Below are 7,739 nucleotides of genomic sequence, written 5' to 3'. Positions count from 1 at the left end.
ATTATACCACAGAATTTCTCCCATGGGGGTGAAAGTCCTGAGCCCCACATCAAGCTTTCCAACCTGGGGAGTCTGGCAATGGGAGAAGACCTCAGTGAACCTGGCTTATAAGGCCAGCAGGTTTTGATCACAGAACTTCCACAGGACTGGGGAAAACAGAAACTCCACTCTTGGAGGGCACATCCAAGGTCTCATGTGCACCAGGACCCAGGGAAAAAAGCAGTGACCTCATAAGAGACTGGGCCAGACTTACCTGCTAGTATTGGAGGGTCTCCTGCAGAAGCGGGGGGCATTTGTGGCTAATTGCAGGGACAAAGACACTGACAGTAGCAGTTCTGATAAGTACTCATTGGTGTGAGCCTGCCTGGAGGCTGCCATTCCCTTCCCAAGACCTAACCCCACCCAACAGCCTGTAGGCTCCAGGCTACCAATAGAGCAGGAACACAGCTCCGTCCATCAGCAGACAGGCTGCTTAAAGTCTTCCTGAGCAGAACCCTGTCCACCAGAGGGATAAGACCCAACTCCACCCACCAGGGGGCAGGAACCAGTCCCTCCCAACAGGAAGCCTGCTCAAGCCTCTTAGACAGCCTCATCCACCAGAGGGCAGACAGCAGAAGCATGAAGAACTACAGTCCTGCAGCCTGCGGAATGCAAGCTGCAATCACAGAAAATTAGATTAAATGAGACGGCAGAGGAATATGTCTCAGATGAAGGAACAAGATAAAACACCAGAAAAACAACTAAGTGAAGTAGAGATAGACAATCTACTGGAAAAAGAATTCAAAGTAACGATAGTAAGATGATCCAAGATCTAGGGAAAAGAATGGAGGCAAAGATTGAGAAGGTACAAGAAATGTTTAACAAAGACCTAAAAGAAGTAAAGAACAAACAAAGATGAACAATACAGTAACTGAAATAAAAAATACACTAGAAGGAATCAATAGCAGAGTAATAGAGGCAGAAGAATGATTAAGTGAGTTGGAAGACAGAATGTTACAAATCACTACCGTGGAACAGAATAAAGAAGAAAGAATGAAAAGAAAAGAAGACCATTTAGAGACCTCTGGGACAACATTAAACACACCAACATTCACATTATAGGGGTCCCAGAAGGAGAAGAGAGAGAGAAAGGACTGGAGAAAATATTTGAAGAGATAATAACTGAAAACTTCCCTAACATGGGAAGGGAAACAGTCACACAAGTCCAGGAAGTGCAGAGAGTCCCTGGCAGGATAAACCAAAGGAGGAACATGCCAAGACACATAGTGATCAAATTGACAAAAATTAAAGGCAAAAAAAAAATTAAAAGCAACAAGGGAAAAGAAACAAATAACGTACAAAGGAATGCCCATAAGGTTATCAGCTGATTTCTCAGAGGAAACTCTGCAGGTCAGAAGGGAGTAGCATGATATATTTAAAGTGAAGGAAGGAAAGAAGATACAAGCAAGAATATTCTACCCAGTAAGGCTCTCTTTCAGATTCAACAGAGAAATCAAAAGCTTTACAGACAAGCAAAAGCTAAAAGAATTCAGCACCACCAGACCAGCTTTGCAACAAATGCTAAAGGAACTTCCCTAAGCAGAAAAGAAAAGGTCACTACTGAAACAAGAAAATTATGAATGGAAAAGCTCACCAGTAAAGGCAAACATAAAGTAAAGGAAGGGAAGAAAAAAGACCTACAAAAACAAATCCAAAGCAATTAAGAAAACGGCAGTAGGAATATAGATACCAATAATTAACTTAAATGTAAATGGATTAAATGCTCCAACCCAAAGACATAATGGCTGAATGGATAAAAAAACAAGACCCATATGTATGCTGCCTACATGAGACCCACATCAGGTCTAGGGACACATAGAGACTGAAATTGAGGGGATGGAAAAAGGTATTCCATGCAAATGGAAATCAAAAGAAAACTGAAGTAGCTATACTCATATCAGAAATAATAGACGTTAAAACAAAAACTATTACAAGAGACAAAGAAGAACATTACATAATGATCAAGGGATCAATCCAACAAGAATATATAACAATTGTAAATATATATTCACCCAACATAGGAGCATCCCAATATATAAGGCAAAAACTAACAGCCATAAAAGGGGAAATTGACAGTAAGACAATAACAGTGGGAGACTTCAACACTCCACTTTACTCAATGGACAGATCATCCAGACAGAAGATCAATAAGAAAACCCAGGCCTTAAATGACGCATTAGATCAGATGGACTTAACTGATATTTAGACAGCATTCCACCCAAAAGCAGCAGAATACTGTCTTCTCAAGTGCACATGGAACATTCTCCAGGATTGATCACATGCTGGGTTACAAAGTGAGCCTCAGTAAATTTAAGAAAACTGAAATCTTATCAAGCATCTTTTCTGACCACAACACTATGAGATTAGAAATCAACTATAAGAAAAAAAACTATAAAAAACAAAAATGCATGCCAGCTAAACAATATGTTATTAAATGACCAATGGATCACAGAAGAAATCAAAGACGAAATTTTAAAAAAACCCTAGAAACTGAGATTGGTTCAAAGTGGAGGAGTAGAAGGACATGCACTCACGCCCTCTTGTGAGGGCATTGGAATCACAACTAACTGCTGAACAGTCATTGATAGGAAGACACTGGAACTCACCAAAAAATATACCCCACATCCAAAGACAAAGGAGAAGCTGCAGTGAGATGGTAGGAGGGGCACAATCACAATAAAATCAAATCCGATAACTGCTGGGTTGGTGACTCACAAACTGGAGAACAATTAGAACACAGAAGTCTACCGACTGGAGTGAAGGTTCTGAGCCCCACATCAGGCTTCCCAACCTGGGGGTCTGGCAATGGGAGGAGGAATTCCCAGAGAATCAGATTTTGAAGGCTAGTGGGATTTGACTGCAGGACTTTGACAGGACTGAGGTAAACAGACTCCACTCTTGGCCGTGTGTGCTTCAGGACCCAGAGAAGGAGTAGTGACTCCATAGGAGGCTGAACCAGACCTACCTGCTAGTGTTGGAGGGTCTCCTACAGAGGCAGGGGGTGGCTGTGGCTCACCACACTGACAAGGACACTGGCAGAAGAAGTTCTGGGAAGTACTCCTTGGGGTGAGGCCTCCCACAGGCTGCCATTAGCCCCACCAAAGAACCTGGAGCCTCCAGGGCTGGGTCTCCTCAGGCCAAACAACCAACAGGGAGGGAACTCAGCCTCACCCATCAGCAGACAAGGGGATTAAAGTTTTACTGAGCTCTGCCCAACAGAGCAACACCCAGCTCTACACACCACCAGCCCCTCCCATCAGCCTCATCCACCAGAGGGCAGACAACAAAAGCAAGAAGGACTACAATCCTGCAGCCTATGGAATGAAAACCACATTCACAGAAAAACAGTCAAAATGAAAAGGGAGAGGACTATGTACCAGATGAAGGAACAAGATAAAACCCCAGAAAAACAATTAAATGAGGTAGAGATAGGCAACCTTCCAGAAAAAGAATTCAGAATAATGATAGTGAAGATATAGGACCTCAGGAAAAGAATGGAGGCAAAGTTCGAGAAGAGGTAAGAAATGTTTAACAAAGACCTAGAAGAATTAAAGAACAAAAACCTAGAAGAATTAAAGAACAAACAAACAGGGCTTCCTTGGTGGCACAGTGGTTGAGAGACCGCCTGCCGATGCAGGGGACATGGGTTCGTGCCCCTGTCCAGGAAGATCTCACATGCTGCGGAGCGGCTGGGCCCGTGAGCCATGGCCCACTGAGCCTGTGCATCCGGAGCCTGTGCTCCACAACAGGAGAGGCCACAACAGTGAGAGGCCCACGTACAGCAAAAAAAAAAAAAAAAGAACAAACAAACTGAGATGAACAATACAATAACTTAAATGAAAAATATACTAGAAGAAATCAATAGCACAATAACTGAGGCAGAAGAACTTATAAGTGACCTGGAAGACAGAAAGGTGGAATTCACTGTTGTGGAACAGAGTAAAGAAAAAAGCATGCAAAGAAATGAAGACAGCCTAAGAGATCTCTGGGACAACATTAAATGCAACAACATTAGCATTACAGGGGTCCCAGAAGGAGAACAGAGAGTGAAAGGACCCGAGAAAATATTTGAAGAGATTATAGTCTAAAACATCCCTAACATTGGAAAGGAAATAGCCACATGTCCAGGAAGCACAGAGAGTCCCAGGCAGGATAAACCCAAGGAGAAACACGCTGAGACACATAGTAATCAAGTTGAAAAAAAAATAAAGACACAGAAAAATAATTAAAAGCAACAAAGGAAAAATGACAAATAACATACAAGGGAACTCCCATAAGGTTAACAGCTGATTTCTCAGCAGAAACTCTACAGGCCAGAAGGGAGTGGCATGATATATTTAAAGTGATGGAAGGGAAGAACCTACAACGAAGATTACTCTACCTGGCAAGGATCTCATTCAGATTCAATGGAGAAATCAAAAGCTTTACAGACAAGCAAAAGCTAAGAGAATTCAGCAGCACCCAACCCAGCTCTACAATAAATTCTAAAGGGACTTCTCTAACTGGGAAACAAAAGAGAAGGAAAGAACCTACAACAATGAACCAAAAACAATTAAGAAAATGGTAATAGGGACACATATCGATAATTACCTTAAGTAGGAATGGATTAAATGCTCCTACCAAAAGACACAGGCTCACTGAAAAGATATAAAAACAGGACCCATATATATGCTGTCTACAAGAGACCCACTTCAGACCTAGGGACACATACAGACTGAAAGTGAAGGGATGGAAAAAGATATTCCATGCAAACGGAAATCAAAAGAAAGCTGGAGTAGCTATACTTGTATCTGATAAAATGGACTTTAAAATAAATAATGTTACAGGAGACAAGGAAGGACACTACATAATGATCAAGGGATTAAGCCAAGAAGAAGATATAACAATTATATATGCACCCAACATAGGAGCACCTCAATACATGAGGCAAATGCTAACAGCTATAAAAGAGGAAATCGACAGTAACACAATAATAGTGGGGGACTTTAACACCTCACTTACACCAACGGACAGATCAGCCAGACAGAAAATTAATAATGAAATATTAGCTTTAAATGACACAAACATCAGATAGATTTAATTGATATTTATAGGACATTCCATCCAAAAACACCAGACACACTTTCTTTTCAAGTGCACATGGAACATTCTCCAGGATAGATCACATCTTGGGTCACAAATCAAGTCTCAATAAATTTAAGAAAATGGAAAACATATCAGGCAACTTTTCCAACCACAATGCTATGAGATTAGAAATCAATTACAGGGGAAAAATGTAAAAAACACAAACACATGGAGGCTAAACAGTACATTACTAAATAACCAAGAGATCACTGAAGAAATCAAAGAGGAAATCAAAATATACCTAGAGACAAATGACAACAAAAAGAGAGGGAAGTTTATAGCAATACAATCTTACCTCTAGAAACAAGAAAAATCTCAAATAAACAATCTAAACTTACACCTAAAGGAACTAGAGAAAGAAGAACAAAAAAAACCAAAGTTAGTAGAAGCGAAGAAATCATAAAAATCAGAGCAGAAATAAATGAAATAGAAACAAAGAAAATAATAGCTAAGATCAATAAAACTAAAAGCTGGTTCTTTGAGAAGATAAACGAAATTGATATACCATCAAGAAAAAGAGGGAGAGGACTCAAGTCAATAAAATTAGAAATGAAAAAAGAGAAGTTACAACAGACACCACAGAAATACAAAGCATCCTAAGAGACTATGACAAGCAACTCTACGCCAATAAAATGGACATCCTGGAAGAAATGGACAAATTCTTAGAAAGGTATAACCTTCCAAGACTGAACCAGGAAGAAATACAAAATATGAACAGACCAATCACAAGTAATGAAATTGAAACTGTGATTAAAAATCTTCCAACAAACAAACTCCAGGACCAGATGGCTTCACAGGTGAATTCTATCAAACATTTAGAGAAGAGCTAACACCCTTCCTTCTCAAACTTTTCCAAAAAATTGCAGAGGAAGGAACACTCCTAACTCATTCTAAGAGGCCACCAACACCTTGATACCAAAAAAAGACAGAAATACTACAAAATTGAAAATTACAGACCAATATCACTGATGAAAATAGACGCAAAAATCCTCAACGAAATACTAGCAAACGAAATCCAACAATATATTAGGAGGATCATACACCATGACCAAGAGAGATTTATCCCAGGGATGCAACGATTCTTCAATATACGCAAATCAATAAATGTGATACACCATATTAACAAACTGAAGAATAGAAACCATATGATCATCTCAATAGATGCAGAAAAATCTTCTGACAATATTCAATGCCCATTTATGATTAAAAAAAAATCTCCAGAAAGTGGGCATAGAGGGAGCCTACTTCAACATAATAAAGGCCATGTTCAACAAACTCACAGCAAACATCATTCTCAATGGTGAAAAACTGAAAGCATTTCCTCTAAGATCAGGAAGAAAACAAGGGTGTCCACTCTAGCCACTCTTATTCAACACAGTTTTGGAAGTCCTAGCAATGACAATCAGAGAAGAAAAAGAAATAAAAGAAATCCAAATTGGAAAAGAAGTAAAACTGTCATTGTTTGCAGATGATATGATACTATACATAGAGAATCCTTAAAATGCCACCAGAAAACTAGTAGAGCTAAACAATGAATTTGGTAAAGTTCCAGGTTAAAAAATTAATGCACAGAAATATCTTGCATTCCTATACACTAACAACAAAAGATCAGAAAGAGAAATTAAAGAAACAATCCCACTCACCATTGCAACAAAAAGGATAAAATACCTAGGATTAAACCTACCTAAGGAGACAAAAGACATGTATGCAGAAAACTATGACACTGATGAAAGAAATCAAAGATGATACAAACAGATGGAAAGATACACCATCTTGGATTGGAAGAATCAACATTGTGAAAATGACTCTAGTATCCAAAGCAGTCTACAGGTTCAACGCAATCCCTACCAAACTACCAATGGCATTTTTCACAGAATTAGAACAAAAAATTGTACAATTTGTATAGAAACACAAAAGACCCCAAATAGCCAAAGCATCTTGAGAAAGAAAAACAGAGCTGGAGGAATCAGGCTCTCTGACTTCAGACTACACTACAAAGCTACAGTAATCAAGACAGTATGGTACCTGCCCAAAAACAGAAATATAGATCAATGGAATAGAATAGAAAGCCCAGAGATAAATCCACGCACCTATCGTCAACTAATCTATGACAAAGGAGGCAAGGATATACAATGGAGAAAAGACAGTCTCTTCAATAAGTGGTTCTGGGAAAACTGGACAGCTACATGTAAAAGAATGAAATTAGAACACTCTCTAATACCATACACAAAAATAAACTCAAAATGGACTAAAGACCTAAATTTAAGACTGGACACGATAAAACTCTTAGAGGAAAACATAGGAAGAACACTCGTTGACATAAATCACAACAAGGTCTTTTTTGACCCACTTCCTAGAGTAATGGAAATAAAAACAAAAACAAACAAATGGGACCTAATGAATCTTAAAAGCTTTTGCACAGCAAAGGAAACCATAAGCAAGACTAAAAGACAACCCTCAGAATGGGAGAAGATATTTGCAAATGAAGCAACTGACAAAGGATTAATCTCCAAAATATATAAACAGCTCATGCAGGTCAATATTTAAAAAGCAAACAACCCAATCAAAAAATGGGC

This window comes from Mesoplodon bidens (assembly GCF_964165515.1).
Source record: "Mesoplodon bidens genome assembly, chromosome: 9".
Classification (NCBI taxonomy): Eukaryota; Metazoa; Chordata; class Mammalia; order Artiodactyla; family Ziphiidae; genus Mesoplodon; species Mesoplodon bidens.
The sequence above is the reverse complement of the archived record's forward strand: the minus strand, read 5'-3'. Positions refer to the sequence as shown.